General features: G+C 57.9%; 2 pseudogenes; both read left to right on the forward strand.

Moving 5' to 3' along the window:
• Positions 1-18,107, forward strand: part of LOC115934648 (putative uncharacterized protein FLJ45355) — a 40,552-nt pseudogene that overhangs the window by 1,961 nt on the left and 20,484 nt on the right.
• LOC134758621 (putative uncharacterized protein FLJ45355) lies at positions 7,433-8,230 on the forward strand (annotated as a pseudogene).

The raw sequence follows: 18,107 nt of genomic DNA on the forward strand, positions 1-18,107 counted from the left end.
TGTCACTTTAAATATCACAGAAGGTGTGCACGCCCCCACTGATATCGGTTCTAATTTCCACGTGGGAGAGGAGGATGTGACGCCCAATCACACCTGCAGTAGAAACACAGCTATGATACTGTTCTTAATATTCAGGGAGGAGGACGATGATATTACTCCCAAAACAGACGGCTGTACACTCTCTGCACACCGAGGGTGTACCCCCATCTGTGAAATAGTTTATAATTTCCAGAGGGGGAGATGATATCATTCCGAATACCCTAAACAGGCTGTGAGTCCACCGCGGATCCTAAAAACCAGGGAGGGAAGAGGGGCTGGCAGTTACTCCCCGCATCGCGGGGGGTGTCTCACCCTCTTGCGATGGGGGTTCTAAGAGCCAGGGGGGGAAGAGGGGCTGGCTCTTACACCCCGCATCAAGGGGGGTCCCGGCGATGGGGGTTCTAAGAGCCACGGGGGAAGAGGGGCTGCCTCTCAGTCCCCGCCTCGCAGGGGGTGCCTCCCCCCCCTGCGATGGGGGTCCTAAGAGCCAGGGGGGGAAAGGAGCTGGCTGTCAGTCCCTGTCTCGCGGGGGTGCCTCCCCCCTCTGGGATGGGGGTCCTAAGAGCCAGTGGGGGATGAGGGGCTGGCTCTCAATACCAGCCTCGCGGGGGTGCCTCCCCCCAGGTGATGGGGATCCTAAGAGCCAGGGGGGTAAGAGGGGCAGGCTCTCATTCCCTGCCTCGCGGGGGGTGGCTACCTCCCTTGCGATGGGGGTCCTTAGAGCCAGGAGGGGAAGAGGGGCTGGTTCTCAGTCCCCGCGTCACGGGGGATGCCTCCCCGTGCTGCAATGGGGGTCCTAAAAGCCAGGGGGTGAAGAGGGGCTGGCTCTCAGTCCCCACCTCGCGAGGGGTGCCTCTCCCCCCCGCGATAGGTGTCCTAATAGCCAGGGGGGGAAGAGGGGCTGGCTCTCAGTCCCCGCCTCGCGGGTGGTCCTTCCCCCCGCTGCAGTGGGGGTCCTAAGAGCCAGGGGGGGAAGCGGGCCTGGCTCTGAGACCCTGCCTCGTTGGGGGTGCCTCCTGCCCCTGCGATGGGGGTCCTAAGAGCCAGGAGGGGAAGAGGGGCTGGCTTTCAGTTACCACAGCTTGGGGGTTGTTTATGTTCTGGTTTTACCCAAGAGTCAGCTGATTTGCTTCTTGTACTAGCAGGGCAGTTGCTGCCAAGGCCCTCACACAGGGGGGCCATCGTTTAGAAACCCTGTCTAGCTGTTTAGAGAGGTAGGCCACCGGTCTCAGCCAGGGCCCCACAGTTTGGGTTTAAAGTCCAGCTGCCATCTTTTCTCTGACGGATACAGTGGAAAAGGCTTTGTGAGATCCGCTAGCCCCTGGGCTGGGGCTTTCAGAAGTTTTTCCTTTAAGTCATGAAAGACTTGCTGTTGTTGGAATCCCCATTCCAAATGTTCCCGGTCCCCGCCCCCTTTGTGACGTCATAGAAAGGCGTGGCTAATACTGCAAAGTTGGGCTCCGCAGTCTACAAAACCCCACAGCTCCTAGGAATTCTCTCAGCAGCCTTCTGCCCTTAGGCTCCGGAAGATTGCAAATGACCTGCTTTCTTTCGGATCCCGGGCTGCTTTCGGACACCTGTCGAATAGTAAATCCCAAGTAAGCTACCTGCGGTCGTCGGCAGATCTGAGTTTTCTTCTTGGACACCTGATACCCACAGCCCTCCAGGTCGGTCCTAAGGATCTTAGAATCCTCGATGGGGGTCATAAGCCAGGGGGGGAAGAGGGACTGGCTGTCAGTCTCCGCCTCGCGGGGTGTGCCTCCCCCGTGTGATGGGGATCCTTAGAGTTGGGCGAGGAAGAAGGGCTGGCTCTCATTCACCGCCTTGCGGGGGGTGCCTCCCCTCCCTGCGATGGGGGTCCTAAGAGCCATGGGGCAAAGAGCGGCTGGCTCTCAGTCCCCGCCTCGCGGGGGGTGCCTCCCCCCCTGCGATGGGGGTCCCAAGAGCCAGGGGGGGAAGAGCGGCTGGCTCTAAGCCCGCGCCTCGCCAGGGGTGCCTCCCCCCCTCGCGATACGGATCCTAAGAGCCATGGGGGGAACGGGCTGGCTCAGTCCCCGCCTCGCGGGGGTTGGCTCGCTCCGCTGAGATGGGCATCCTAAGAGCCAGGGGAGGAAGAGGGGGAGAGGATGATAATAATTTCAGCATCGCAGGCTGTGTTCACACAGCCTGTTAAGTTGTTATTAGTATCCTGAAAGGGAGAGGATGATATTACTCCCCATAACAGACAGATATGACTCCCCATCGTAGAGCACGAGGTGTACACCCGCCCTGTGATTTTCTTCCTCATATTCAGAGACCGAGAGGTTGATGTCACTCCCAATATCGGAGGAAGTATACACCCCCGTGTGAGATGTTCCTTAATGATATTCCACGGCGGAGGGGGTGATATGACTACATACATGGCAGAAAGTGGAAACCCCCCAGGGATATTATTCCCACGATCCTGGAGGGAAGAAGATGATGTTACTTTCAATATGACAGAAGGTGGATGAAGTGGTGGACTGCCCCTCCACACCTGTGAGTATTTCTAGTTGGGTGGGACGAGAGACTGAGAAAAGAAATAAGACACAGAGACCAAGTGTAAAGATACAACAGTGGGTCCAGGGGACCGGCGCTCAGCACACCAAGGACCTGCACCGGCACCAGCCTCTGAGTTCCCTCGGTTTTTATTGATTATGATTTTCATTATTTTAGCAGAAAGGAATGTAGTAGGAGAGCAGGGTGATGATAAGGAGAGAGTCAGCAGAAGACATGTGAGCAAAAGAATCTATGTCATAATTAGGTTCAAGGGAAGGTACTCTGACTGGACGTGCACGTAAGCCAGATTTGTTTCTCTCCACCCAAACATCTCAGTGGAGTAAAGAAGAACAAGGCAGTGTTACTGCAAACATGTCTCGCCTCCCGCCCACAGGGCAGCTTTTCTCCTATCTCAGAGTTGAACGAATGTACAATCGGGTTTGACACCGAGACATTCAGTTCCCAGGGGCAAGCGGGAGATAGTGGCCTTCCTCCATCTCAGCTGCAAGAGGCTTTCCTCTTTGACTAATCCACCTCAGCACAGACCCATTACGGGTGTCGGGCTGGGGGACGGTCAGGTCTTTCTCATCCCACGAGGCCGTATTTCAGACTATCACATGGGGAGAAAGCTTGGACAATACCCTGCTTTCAAGGGCAGAGGTCCCTGCGGCTTTCCACAGTGCCTTGTGCCCCCGGTTTATTGAGACTAGAGAACGGCGATGACTTTTACCAAGTATACTGCTGGTAAACGTTTTGTTAACAAGGCACGTCCTGCACAGCCCTACATCCCTTAAACTTTGATTTTATACAACACATGTTTTTGTGAGCTCCAGGTTGGGTCAAAGTGGCTGGGGCCAAGCGGCTAGGGCAAAGCTACAAATTAACAACATCTCAGCAAAGCAGTTGTTTAAAGGACAGGTCTTTTTCAAAATGGAGTCTCTTATGTCTCTCCTTTCTACATGGACACAGTGACAGTCTGATCTCTCTTTTCCCTACAGGTGGACACGCCCCCACTGATATTCCTTCTAATTGCAACGTGGGAGAGGAGGATATGACACGCGATATCGCAGGGAGTAGAAACACCCCTGTGATACTGTTCTTCATATTCAGGGAGGAAGACGATGATATTACCACCAATACAGACGGGTGTACACCCGTCTGTGAAAGAGTTCGTAATCTCCAGAGGGGGAGATGATATTACTCACAATATGGTAAAGAGGCTGTGAGTCCACGGAGGATCCTCAGAGCCAGCGGGGTAAGAGGGGCTGGCTCTGAGACCCCGCCTCACGGGGGGTGCCTCCCTCCCCGCGATGGGGGTCCTAAGAGCCAGTGGGGGAAGAGGGGCTGGCTCCCAGACCCCACCTCACGGGGGGTGCCTCCCACCCCTGCGATGGGGGTCCTAAGAGCCAGTGGGGGAAGAGGGGCTGGCTCTGAGACCCCACCTCACAGGGGGTGCCTCCCCCCCCTGCGATGGGGGTCCTAAGGGCCAGTGGGGGAAGAGGGGCTGGCTCCGAGACCCCGCCTCACGGGGGGTGCCTCCCCCCCCTGCGATGGGGGTCCTAAGAGCCAGTGGGGGAAGAGGGGCTGGCTCCGAGACCCCACCTCACGGGGGGTGCCTCCCCCCCCTGCGATGGGGGTCCTAAGAGCCAGTGGGGGAAGAGGGGCTGGCTCTGAGACCCCACCTCACGGGGGGTGCCTCCTCCCCCTGCGATGGGGGTCCTAAGAGCCAGTGGGGGAAGAGGGGCTGGCTCCGAGACCCCACCTCACGGGGGGTGCCTCCCCCCCCTGCGATGGGGGTCCTAAGAGCCAGTGGGGGAAGAGGGGCTGGCTCCGAGACCCCACCTCACGGGGGGTGCCTCCCACCCCTGCGATGGGGGTCCTAAGAGCCAGTGGGGGAAGAGGGGCTGGCTCTGAGACCCCACCTCACAGGGGGTGCCTCCCCCCGCTGCGATGGGGGTCCTAAAGGCCAGTGGGGGAAGAGGGGCTTGCTCTGAGACCCCGCCTCACGGGGGGTGCCTCCCCTCCCGCGATGGGGGTCCTAAGGGCCAGTGGGGGAAGAGGGGCTGGCTCTCAGTCCCCGCCTCGCGGGGAGTGCCTCCCCTTCCTGCGATGGGGGTCCTAAGAGCCAGGAGGGGAAGAGGGGCTGGCTTTCAGTTACCACAGCTTGGGGGGTGTTTATGTTCTGGTTTTACCCAAGAGTCAGCTGATTTGCTTCTTGTACTAGCAGGGCAGTTGCTGCCAAGGCCCTCACACAGGGGGGCCATCGTTTAGAAACCCTGTCTAGCTGTTTAGAGAGGTAGGCCACCGGCCTCAGCCAGGGCCCCACAGTTTGGGTTTAAAGTCCAGCTGCCATCTTTTCTCTGACGGATACAGTGGAAAAGGCTTTGTGAGATCCGCTAGCCCCTGGGCTGGGGCTTTCAGAAGTTTTTCCTTTAAGTCATGAAAGACTTGCTGTTGTTGGAATCCCCATTCCAAATGTTCCCGGTCCCCGCCCCCTTTGTGACGTCATAGAAAGGCGTGGCTAATACTGCAAAGTTGGGCTCCGCAGTCTACAAAACCCCACAGCTCCTAGGAATTCTCTCAGCAGCCTTCTGCCCTTAGGCTCCGGAAGATTGCAAATGACCTGCTTTCTTTCGGATCCCGGGCTGCTTTCGGACACCTGTCGAATAGTAAATCCCAAGTAAGCTACCTGCGGTCGTCGGCAGATCTGAGTTTTCTTCTTGGACACCTGATACCCACAGCCCTCCAGGTCGGTCCTAAGGATCTTAGAATCCTCGATGGGGGTCATAAGCCAGGGGGGGAAGAGGGACTGGCTCTCAGTCTCCGCCTCGCGGGGTGTGCCTCCCCCGTGTGATGGGGATCCTTAGAGTTGGGCGAGGAAGAAGGGCTGGCTCTCATTCACCGCCTTGCGGGGGGTGCCTCCCCTCCCTGCGATGGGGGTCCTAAGAGCCATGGGGCAAAGAGCGGCTGGCTCTCAGTCCCCGCCTCGCGGGGGGTGCCTCCCCCCCTGCGATGGGGGTCCCAAGAGCCAGGGGGGGAAGAGCGGCTGGCTCTAAGCCCGCGCCTCGCCAGGGGTGCCTCCCCCCCTCGCGATACGGATCCTAAGAGCCATGGGGGGAACGGGCTGGCTCAGTCCCCGCCTCGCGGGGGTTGGCTCGCTCCGCTGAGATGGGCATCCTAAGAGCCAGGGGAGGAAGAGGGGGAGAGGATGATAATAATTTCAGCATCGCAGGCTGTGTTCACACAGCCTGTTAAGTTGTTATTAGTATCCTGAAAGGGAGAGGATGATATTACTCCCCATAACAGACAGATACGACTCCCCATCGTAGAGCACGAGGTGTACACCCGCCCTGTGATTTTCTTCCTCATATTCAGAGACCGAGAGGTTGATGTCACTCCCAATATCGGAGGAAGTATACACCCCCGTGTGAGATGTTCCTTAATGATATTCCACGGCGGAGGGGGTGATATGACTACATACATGGCAGAAAGTGGAAACCCCCCAGGGATATTATTCCCACGATCCTGGAGGGAAGAAGATGATGTTACTTTCAATATGACAGAAGGTGGATGAAGTGGTGGACTGCCCCTCCACACCTGTGAGTATTTCTAGTTGGGTGGGACGAGAGACTGAGAAAAGAAATAAGACACAGAGACCAAGTGTAAAGATACAACAGTGGGTCCAGGGGACCGGCGCTCAGCACACCAAGGACCTGCACCGGCACCAGCCTCTGAGTTCCCTCGGTTTTTATTGATTATGATTTTCATTATTTTAGCAGAAAGGAATGTAGTAGGAGAGCAGGGTGATGATAAGGAGAGAGTCAGCAGAAGACATGTGAGCAAAAGAATCTATGTCATAATTAGGTTCAAGGGAAGGTACTCTGACTGGACGTGCACGTAAGCCAGATTTGTTTCTCTCCACCCAAACATCTCAGTGGAGTAAAGAAGAACAAGGCAGTGTTACTGCAAACATGTCTCGCCTCCCACCCACAGGGCAGCTTTTCTCCTATCTCAGAGTTGAACGAATGTACAATCGGGTTTGACACCGAGACATTCAGTTCCCAGGGGCAAGCGGGAGATAGTGGCCTTCCTCCATCTCAGCTGCAAGAGGCTTTCCTCTTTGACTAATCCACCTCAGCACAGACCCATTACGGGTGTCGGGCTGGGGGACGGTCAGGTCTTTCTCATCCCACGAGGCCGTATTTCAGACTATCACATGGGGAGAAAGCTTGGACAATACCCTGCTTTCAAGGGCAGAGGTCCCTGCGGCTTTCCACAGTGCCTTGTGCCCCCGGTTTATTGAGACTAGAGAACGGCGATGACTTTTACCAAGTATACTGCTGGTAAACGTTTTGTTAACAAGGCACGTCCTGCACAGCCCTACATCCCTTAAACTTTGATTTTATACAACACATGTTTTTGTGAGCTCCAGGTTGGGTCAAAGTGGCTGGGGCCAAGCGGCTAGGGCAAAGCTACAAATTAACAACATCTCAGCAAAGCAGTTGTTTAAAGGACAGGTCTTTTTCAAAATGGAGTCTCTTATGTCTCTCCTTTCTACATGGACACAGTGACAGTCTGATCTCTCTTTTCCCTACAGGTGGACACGCCCCCACTGATATTCCTTCTAATTGCAACGTGGGAGAGGAGGATATGACACGCGATATCGCAGGGAGTAGAAACACCCCTGTGATACTGTTCTTCATATTCAGGGAGGAAGACGATGATATTACCACCAATACAGACGGGTGTACACCCGTCTGTGAAAGAGTTCGTAATCTCCAGAGGGGGAGATGATATTACTCACAATATGGTAAAGAGGCTGTGAGTCCACGGAGGATCCTCAGAGCCAGCGGGGTAAGAGGGGCTGGCACTGAGACCCCGCCTCACGGGGGGTGCCTCCCTCCCCGCGATGGGGGTCCTAAGAGCCAGTGGGGGAAGAGGGGCTGGCTCCCAGACCCCGCCTCACGGGGGGTGCCTCCCACCCCTGCGATGGGGGTCCTAAGAGCCAGTGGGGGAAGAGGGGCTGGCTCTGAGACCCCACCTCACGGGGGGTGCCTCACCCCCCTGCGATGGAGGTCCTAAAGGCCAGTGGGGGAAGAGGGGCTGGCTCTGAGACCCCGCCTCGCGGGGGGTGCCTCCCACCCTGCGATGGGGGTCCTAAGGGCCAGTGGGGGAAGAGGGGCTGGCTCCGAGACCCCACCTCACGGGGGGTGCCTCCCCCCCCTGCGATGGGGGTCCTAAGAGCCAGTGGGGGAAGAGGGGCTGGCTCTGAGACCCCACCTCACGGGGGGTGCCTCCTCCCCCTGCGATGGGGGTCCTAAAGGCCAGTGGGGGAAGAGGGGCTGGCTCTGAGACCCCGCCTCACGGGGGGTGCCTCCCCCCCCTGCGATGGGGGTCCTAAGAGCCAGTGGGGTAAGAGGGGCTGGCTCCGAGACCCCACCTCACGGGGGGTGCCTCCCCCCCCTGCGATGGGGGTCCTAAGAGCCAGTGGGGGAAGAGGGGCTGGCTCCGAGACCCCACCTCACGGGGGGTGCCTCCCACCCCTGCGATGGGGGTCCTAAGAGCCAGTGGGGGAAGAGGGGCTGGCTCTGAGACCCCACCTCACAGGGGGTGCCTCCCCCCGCTGCGATGGGGGTCCTAAAGGCCAGTGGGGGAAGAGGGGCTTGCTCTGAGACCCCGCCTCACGGGGGGTGCCTCCCCTCCCGCGATGGGGGTCCTAAGGGCCAGTGGGGGAAGAGGGGCTGGCTCTCAGCCCCGCCTCGCGGGGAGTGCCTCCCCTTCCTGCGATGGGGGTCCTAAGAGCCAGGAGGGGAAGAGGGGCTGGCTCTGAGACCCCGCCTCACGGGGGGTGCCTCCCCTCCCGCGATGGGGGTCCTAAGGGCCAGTGGGGGAAGAGGGGCTGGCTCTGAGACCCCGCCTCACGGGGGGTGCCTCCCCCCCCGCGATGGGGGTCCTAAGAGCCAGTGGGGGAAGAGGGGCTGGCTCCGAGACCCCACCTCACGGGGGGTGCCTCCCACCCCTGCGATGGGGGTCCTAAGAGCCAGTGGGGGAAGAGGGACTGGCTCTGAGACCCCACCTCACAGGGGGTGCCTCCCCCCGCTGCGATGGGGGTCCTAAAGGCCAGTGGGGGAAGAGGGGCTTGCTCTGAGACCCCGCCTCACGGGGGGGGCCTCCCCTCCCGCGATGGGGGTCCTAAGGGCCAGTGGGGGAAGAGGGGCTGGCTCTCAGTCCCCGCCTCGCGCGGAGTGCCTCCGCTTCCTGCGATGGGGGTCCTAAGAGCCAGGAGGGGAAGAGGGGCTGGCTTTCAGTTACCACAGCTTGGGGGGTGTTTATGTTCTGGTTTTACCCAAGAGTCAGCTGATTTGCTTCTTGTACTAGCAGGGCAGTTGCTGCCAAGGCCCTCACACAGGGGGGCCATCGTTTAGAAACCCTGTCTAGCTGTTTAGAGAGGTAGGCCACCGGCCTCAGCCAGGGCCCCACAGTTTGGGTTTAAAGTCCAGCTGCCATCTTTTCTCTGACGGATACAGTGGAAAAGGCTTTGTGAGATCCGCTAGCCCCTGGGCTGGGGCTTTCAGAAGTTTTTCCTTTAAGTCATGAAAGACTTGCTGTTGTTGGAATCCCCATTCCAAATGTTCCCGGTCCCCGCCCCCTTTGTGACGTCATAGAAAGGCGTGGCTAATACTGCAAAGTTGGGCTCCGCAGTCTACAAAACCCCACAGCTCCTAGGAATTCTCTCAGCAGCCTTCTGCCCTTAGGCTCCGGAAGATTGCAAATGACCTGCTTTCTTTCGGATCCCGGGCTGCTTTCGGACACCTGTCGAATAGTAAATCCCAAGTAAGCTACCTGCGGTCGTCGGCAGATCTGAGTTTTCTTCTTGGACACCTGATACCCACAGCCCTCCAGGTCGGTCCTAAGGATCTTAGAATCCTCGATGGGGGTCATAAGCCAGGGGGGGAAGAGGGACTGGCTCTCAGTCTCCGCCTCGCGGGGTGTGCCTCCCCCGTGTGATGGGGATCCTTAGAGTTGGGCGAGGAAGAAGGGCTGGCTCTCATTCACCGCCTTGCGGGGGGTGCCTCCCCTCCCTGCGATGGGGGTCCTAAGAGCCATGGGGCAAAGAGCGGCTGGCTCTCAGTCCCCGCCTCGCGGGGGGTGCCTCCCCCCCTGCGATGGGGGTCCCAAGAGCCAGGGGGGGAAGAGCGGCTGGCTCTAAGCCCGCGCCTCGCCAGGGGTGCCTCCCCCCCTCGCGATACGGATCCTAAGAGCCATGGGGGGAACGGGCTGGCTCAGTCCCCGCCTCGCGGGGGTTGGCTCGCTCCGCTGAGATGGGCATCCTAAGAGCCAGGGGAGGAAGAGGGGGAGAGGAGGATGATAATTTCAGCATCGCAGGCTGTGTTCACACAGCCTGTTAAGTTGTTATTAGTATCCTGAAAGGGAGAGGATGATATTACTCCCCATAACAGACAGATATGACTCCCCATCGTAGAGCACGAGGTGTACACCCGCCCTGTGATTTTCTTCCTCATATTCAGAGACCGAGAGGTTGATGTCACTCCCAATATCGGAGGAAGTATACACCCCCGTGTGAGATGTTCCTTAATGATATTCCACGGCGGAGGGGGTGATATGACTACATACATGGCAGAAAGTGGAAACCCCCCAGGGATATTATTCCCACGATCCTGGAGGGAAGAAGATGATGTTACTTTCAATATGACAGAAGGTGGATGAAGTGGTGGACTGCCCCTCCACACCTGTGAGTATTTCTAGTTGGGTGGGACGAGAGACTGAGAAAAGAAATAAGACACAGAGACCAAGTGTAAAGATACAACAGTGGGTCCAGGGGACCGGCGCTCAGCACACCAAGGACCTGCACCGGCACCAGCCTCTGAGTTCCCTCGGTTTTTATTGATTATGATTTTCATTATTTTAGCAGAAAGGAATGTAGTAGGAGAGCAGGGTGATGATAAGGAGAGAGTCAGCAGAAGACATGTGAGCAAAAGAATCTATGTCATAATTAGGTTCAAGGGAAGGTACTCTGACTGGACGTGCACGTAAGCCAGATTTGTTTCTCTCCACCCAAACATCTCAGTGGAGTAAAGAAGAACAAGGCAGTGTTACTGCAAACATGTCTCGCCTCCCGCCCACAGGGCAGCTTTTCTCCTATCTCAGAGTTGAACGAATGTACAATCGGGTTTGACACCGAGACATTCAGTTCCCAGGGGCAAGCGGGAGATAGTGGCCTTCCTCCATCTCAGCTGCAAGAGGCTTTCCTCTTCGACTAGTCCACCTCAGCACAGACCCATTACGGGTGTCGGGCTGGGGGACGGTCAGGTCTTTCTCATCCCACGAGGCCGTATTTCAGACTATCACATGGGGAGAAAGCTTGGACAATACCCTGCTTTCAAGGGCAGAGGTCCCTGCGGCTTTCCACAGTGCGTTGTGCCCCCGGTTTATTGAGACTAGAGAACGGCGATGACTTTTACCAAGTATACTGCTGGTAAACGTTTTGTTAACAAGGCACGTCCTGCACAGCCCTACATCCCTTAAACTTTGATTTTATACAACACATGTTTTTGTGAGCTCCAGGTTGGGTCAAAGTGGCTGGGGCCAAGCGGCTAGGGCAAAGCTACAAATTAACAACATCTCAGCAAAGCAGGTGTTTAAAGGACAGGTCTTTTTCAAAATGGAGTCTCTTATGTCTTTCCTTTCTACATGGACACAGTGACAGTCTGATCTCTCTTTTCCCTACAGGTGGACACGCCCCCACTGATATTCCTTCTAATTGCAACGTGGGAGAGGAGGATATGACACGCGATATCGCAGGGAGTAGAAACACCCCTGTGATACTGTTCTTCATATTCAGGGAGGAAGACGATGATATTACCACCAATACAGACGGGTGTACACCCATCTGTGAAAGAGTTCGTAATCTCCAGAGGGGGAGATGATATTACTCACAATATGGTAAAGAGGCTGTGAGTCCACGGAGGATCCTCAGAGCCAGCGGGGTAAGAGGGGCTGGCTCTGAGACCCCGCCTCACGGGGGGTGCCTCCCTCCCCGCGATGGGGGTCCTAAGAGCCAGTGGGGGAAGAGGGGCTGGCTCCCAGACCCCACCTCACGGGGGGTGCCTCCCACCCCTGCGATGGGGGTCCTAAGAGCCAGTGGGGGAAGAGGGGCTGGCTCTGAGACCCCACCTCACAGGGGGTGCCTCCCCCCCCTGCGATGGGGGTCCTAAAGGCCAGTGGGGGAAGAGGGGCTGGCTCTGAGACCCCGCCTCACGGGGGGTGCCTCCCCCCCCTGCGATGGGGGTCCTAAGAGCCAGTGGGGGAAGAGGGGCTGGCTCCGAGACCCCACCTCACGGGGGGTGCCTCCCCCCCCTGCGATGGGGGTCCTAAGAGCCAGTGGGGGAAGAGGGGCTGGCTCTGAGACCCCACCTCACGGGGGGTGCCTCCTCCCCCTGCGATGGGGGTCCTAAAGGCCAGTGGGGGAAGAGGGGCTGGGTCTGAGACCCCGCCTCACGGGGGGTGCCTCCCCCCCCTGCGATGGGGGTCCTAAGAGCCAGTGGGGTAAGAGGGGCTGGCTCCGAGACCCCACCTCACGGGGGGTGCCTCCCCCCCCTGCGATGGGGGTCCTAAGAGCCAGTGGGGGAAGAGGGGCTGGCTCCGAGACCCCACCTCACGGGGGGTGCCTCCCACCCCTGCGATGGGGGTCCTAAGAGCCAGTGGGGGAAGAGGGGCTTGCTCTGAGACCCCGCCTCACGGGGGGTGCCTCCCCTCCCGCGATGGGGGTCCTAAGGGCCAGTGGGGGAAGAGGGGCTGGCTCTCAGTCCCCGCCTCGCGGGGAGTGCCTCCCCTTCCTGCGATGGGGGTCCTAAGAGCCAGGAGGGGAAGAGGGGCTGGCTTTCAGTTACCACAGCTTGGGGGGTGTTTATGTTCTGGTTTTACCCAAGAGTCAGCTGATTTGCTTCTTGTACTAGCAGGGCAGTTGCTGCCAAGGCCCTCACACAGGGGGGCCATCGTTTAGAAACCCTGTCTAGCTGTTTAGAGAGGTAGGCCACCGGCCTCAGCCAGGGCCCCACAGTTTGGGTTTAAAGTCCAGCTGCCATCTTTTCTCTGACGGATACAGTGGAAAAGGCTTTGTGAGATCCGCTAGCCCCTGGGCTGGGGCTTTCAGAAGTTTTTCCTTTAAGTCATGAAAGACTTGCTGTTGTTGGAATCCCCATTCCAAATGTTCCCGGTCCCCGCCCCCTTTGTGACGTCATAGAAAGGCGTGGCTAATACTGCAAAGTTGGGCTCCGCAGTCTACAAAACCCCACAGCTCCTAGGAATTCTCTCAGCAGCCTTCTGCCCTTAGGCTCCGGAAGATTGCAAATGACCTGCTTTCTTTCGGATCCCGGGCTGCTTTCGGACACCTGTCGAATAGTAAATCCCAAGTAAGCTACCTGCGGTCGTCGGCAGATCTGAGTTTTCTTCTTGGACACCTGATACCCACAGCCCTCCAGGTCGGTCCTAAGGATCTTAGAATCCTCGATGGGGGTCATAAGCCAGGGGGGGAAGAGGGACTGGCTGTCAGTCTCCGCCTCGCGGGGTGTGCCTCCCCCGTGTGATGGGGATCCTTAGAGTTGGGCGAGGAAGAAGGGCTGGCTCTCATTCACCGCCTTGCGGGGGGTGCCTCCCCTCCCTGCGATGGGGGTCCTAAGAGCCATGGGGCAAAGAGCGGCTGGCTCTCAGTCCCCGCCTCGCGGGGGGTGCCTCCCCCCCTGCGATGGGGGTCCCAAGAGCCAGGGGGGGAAGAGCGGCTGGCTCTAAGCCCGCGCCTCGCCAGGGGTGCCTCCCCCCCTCGCGATACGGATCCTAAGAGCCATGGGGGGAACGGGCTGGCTCAGTCCCCGCCTCGCGGGGGTTGGCTCGCTCCGCTGAGATGGGCATCCTAAGAGCCAGGGGAGGAAGAGGGGGAGAGGAGGATGATAATTTCAGCATCGCAGGCTGTGTTCACACAGCCTGTTAAGTTGTTATTAGTATCCTGAAAGGGAGAGGATGATATTACTCCCCATAACAGACAGATATGACTCCCCATCGTAGAGCACGAGGTGTACACCCGCCCTGTGATTTTCTTCCTCATATTCAGAGACCGAGAGGTTGATGTCACTCCCAATATCGGAGGAAGTATACACCCCCGTGTGAGATGTTCCTTAATGATATTCCACGGCGGAGGGGGTGATATGACTACATACATGGCAGAAAGTGGAAACCCCCCAGGGATATTATTCCCACGATCCTGGAGGGAAGAAGATGATGTTACTTTCAATATGACAGAAGGTGGATGAAGTGGTGGACTGCCCCTCCACACCTGTGAGTATTTCTAGTTGGGTGGGACGAGAGACTGAGAAAAGAAATAAGACACAGAGACCAAGTGTAAAGATACAACAGTGGGTCCAGGGGACCGGCGCTCAGCACACCAAGGACCTGCACCGGCACCAGCCTCTGAGTTCCCTCGGTTTTTATTGATTATGATTTTCATTATTTTAGCAGAAAGGAATGTAGTAGGAGAGCAGGGTGATGATAAGGAGAGAGTCAGCAGAAGACATGTGAGCAAAAGAATCTATGTCATAATTAGGTTCAAGGGAAGGTACTCTGACTGGACGTGCACGTAAGCCAGATTTGTTTCTCTCCACCCAAACATCTCAGTGGAGTAAAGAAGAACAAGGCAGTGTTACTGCAAACATGTCTCGCCTCCCGCCCACAGGGCAGCTTTTCTCCTATCTCAGAGTTGAACGAATGTACAATCGGGTTTGACACCGAGACATTCAGTTCCCAGGGGCAAGCGGGAGATAGTGGCCTTCCTCCATCTCAGCTGCAAGAGGCTTTCCTCTTTGACTAATCCACCTCAGCACAGACCCATTACGGGTGTCGGGCTGGGGGACGGTCAGGTCTTTCTCATCCCACGAGGCCGTATTTCAGACTATCACATGGGGAGAAAGCTTGGACAATACCCTGCTTTCAAGGGCAGAGGTCCCTGCGGCTTTCCACAGTGCGTTGTGCCCCCGGTTTATTGAGACTAGAGAACGGCGATGACTTTTACCAAGTATACTGCTGGTAAACGTTTTGTTAACAAGGCACGTCCTGCACAGCCCTACATCCCTTAAACTTTGATTTTATACAACACATGTTTTTGTGAGCTCCAGGTTGGGTCAAAGTGGCTGGGGCCAAGCGGCTAGGGCAAAGCTACAAATTAACAACATCTCAGCAAAGCAGTTGTTTAAAGGACAGGTCTTTTTCAAAATGGAGTCTCTTATGTCTCTCCTTTCTACATGGACACAGTGACAGTCTGATCTCTCTTTTCCCTACAGGTGGACACGCCCCCACTGATATTCCTTCTAATTGCAACGTGGGAGAGGAGGATATGACACGCGATATCGCAGGGAGTAGAAACACCCCTGTGATACTGTTCTTCATATTCAGGGAGGGAGACGATGATATTACCACCAATACAGACGGGTGTACACCCGTCTGTGAAAGAGTTCGTAATCTCCAGAGGGGGAGATGATATTACTCACAATATGGTAAAGAGGCTGTGAGTCCACGGAGGATCCTCAGAGCCAGCGGGGTAAGAGGGGCTGGCTCTGAGACCCCGCCTCACGGGGGGTGCCTCCCTCCCCGCGATGGGGGTCCTAAGAGCCAGTGGGGGAAGAGGGGCTGGCTCCCAGACCCCACCTCACGGGGGGTGCCTCCCACCCCTGCGATGGGGGTCCTAAGAGCCAGTGGGGGAAGAGGGGCTGGCTCTGAGACCCCACCTCACAGGGGGTGCCTCCCCCCCCTGCGATGGGGGTCCTAAGGGCCAGTGGGGGAAGAGGGGCTGGCTCTGAGACCCCGCCTCACGGGGGGTGCCTCCCCCCCCTGCGATGGGGGTCCTAAGGGCCAGTGGGGGAAGAGGGGCTGGCTCCGAGACCCCACCTCACGGGGGGTGCCTCCCCCCCCTGCGATGGGGGTCCTAAGAGCCAGTGGGGGAAGAGGGGCTGGCTCTGAGACCCCACCTCACGGGGGGTGCCTCCTCCCCCTGCGATGGGGGTCCTAAAGGCCAGTGGGGGAAGAGGGGCTGGCTCTGAGACCCCGCCTCACGGGGGGTGCCTCCCCCCCCCTGCGATGGGGGTCCTAAGAGCCAGTGGGGTAAGAGGGGCTTGCTCTGAGACCCCGCCTCACGGGGGGTGCCTCCCCTCCCGCGATGGGGGTCCTAAGGGCCAGTGGGGGAAGAGGGGCTGGCTCTCAGCCCCGCCTCGCGGGGAGTGCCTCCCCTTCCTGCGATGGGGGTCCTAAGAGCCCGGAGGGGAAGAGGGGCTGGCTCTGAGACCCCGCCTCACGGGGGGTGCCTCCCCTCCCGCGATGGGGGTCCTAAGGGCCAGTGGGGGAAGAGGGGCTGGCTCTGAGACCCCGCCTCACGGGGGGTGCCTCCCCCCCCGCGATGGGGGTCCTAAGAGCCAGTGGGGGAAGAGGGGCTGGCTCCGAGACCCCACCTCACGGGGGGTGCCTCCCACCCCTGCGATGGGGGTCCTAAGAGCCAGTGGGGGAAGAGGGACTGGCTCTGAGACCCCACCTCACAGGGGGTGCCTCCCCCCGCTGCGATGGGGGTCCTAAAGGCCAGTGGGGGAAGAGGGGCTTGCTCTGAGACCCCGCCTCACGGGGGGGGCCTCCCCTCCCGCGATGGGGGTCCTAAGGGCCAGTGGGGGAAGAGGGGCTGGCTCTCAGTCCCCGCCTCGCGCGGAGTGCCTCCGCTTCCTGCGATGGGGGTCCTAAGAGCCAGGAGGGGAAGAGGGGCTGGCTTTCAGTTACCACAGCTTGGGGGGTGTTTATGTTCTGGTTTTACCCAAGAGTCAGCTGATTTGCTTCTTGTACTAGCAGGGCAGTTGCTGCCAAGGCCCTCACACAGGGGGGCCATCGTTTAGAAACCCTGTCTAGCTGTTTAGAGAGGTAGGCCACCGGCCTCAGCCAGGGCCCCACAGTTTGGGTTTAAAGTCCAGCTGCCATCTTTTCTCTGACGGATACAGTGGAAAAGGCTTTGTGAGATCCGCTAGCCCCTGGGCTGGGGCTTTCAGAAGTTTTTCCTTTAAGTCATGAAAGACTTGCTGTTGTTGGAATCCCCATTCCAAATGTTCCCGGTCCCCGCCCCCTTTGTGACGTCATAGAAAGGCGTGGCTAATACTGCAAAGTTGGGCTCCGCAGTCTACAAAACCCCACAGCTCCTAGGAATTCTCTCAGCAGCCTTCTGCCCTTAGGCTCCGGAAGATTGCAAATGACCTGCTTTCTTTCGGATCCCGGGCTGCTTTCGGACACCTGTCGAATAGTAAATCCCAAGTAAGCTACCTGCGGTCGTCGGCAGATCTGAGTTTTCTTCTTGGACACCTGATACCCACAGCCCTCCAGGTCGGTCCTAAGGATCTTAGAATCCTCGATGGGGGTCATAAGCCAGGGGGGGAAGAGGGACTGGCTCTCAGTCTCCGCCTCGCGGGGTGTGCCTCCCCCGTGTGATGGGGATCCTTAGAGTTGGGCGAGGAAGAAGGGCTGGCTCTCATTCACCGCCTTGCGGGGGGTGCCTCCCCTCCCTGCGATGGGGGTCCTAAGAGCCATGGGGCAAAGAGCGGCTGGCTCTCAGTCCCCGCCTCGCGGGGGGTGCCTCCCCCCCTGCGATGGGGGTCCCAAGAGCCAGGGGGGGAAGAGCGGCTGGCTCTAAGCCCGCGCCTCGCCAGGGGTGCCTCCCCCCCTCGCGATACGGATCCTAAGAGCCATGGGGGGAACGGGCTGGCTCAGTCCCCGCCTCGCGGGGGTTGGCTCGCTCCGCTGAGATGGGCATCCTAAGAGCCAGGGGAGGAAGAGGGGGAGAGGAGGATGATAATTTCAGCATCGCAGGCTGTGTTCACACAGCCTGTTAAGTTGTTATTAGTATCCTGAAAGGGAGAGGATGATATTACTCCCCATAACAGACAGATATGACTCCCCATCGTAGAGCACGAGGTGTACACCCGCCCTGTGATTTTCTTCCTCATATTCAGAGACCGAGAGGTTGATGTCACTCCCAATATCGGAGGAAGTATACACCCCCGTGTGAGATGTTCCTTAATGATATTCCACGGCGGAGGGGGTGATATGACTACATACATGGCAGAAAGTGGAAACCCCCCAGGGATATTATTCCCACGATCCTGGAGGGAAGAAGATGATGTTACTTTCAATATGACAGAAGGTGGATGAAGTGGTGGACTGCCCCTCCACACCTGTGAGTATTTCTAGTTGGGTGGGACGAGAGACTGAGAAAAGAAATAAGACACAGAGACCAAGTGTAAAGATACAACAGTGGGTCCAGGGGACCGGCGCTCAGCACACCAAGGACCTGCACCGGCACCAGCCTCTGAGTTCCCTCGGTTTTTATTGATTATGATTTTCATTATTTTAGCAGAAAGGAATGTAGTAGGAGAGCAGGGTGATGATAAGGAGAGAGTCAGCAGAAGACATGTGAGCAAAAGAATCTATGTCATAATTAGGTTCAAGGGAAGGTACTC

This window comes from Gorilla gorilla, chromosome 4 (genome assembly GCF_029281585.2).
Source record: "Gorilla gorilla gorilla isolate KB3781 chromosome 4, NHGRI_mGorGor1-v2.1_pri, whole genome shotgun sequence".
In the NCBI taxonomy this organism is placed as follows: Eukaryota; Metazoa; Chordata; class Mammalia; order Primates; family Hominidae; genus Gorilla; species Gorilla gorilla.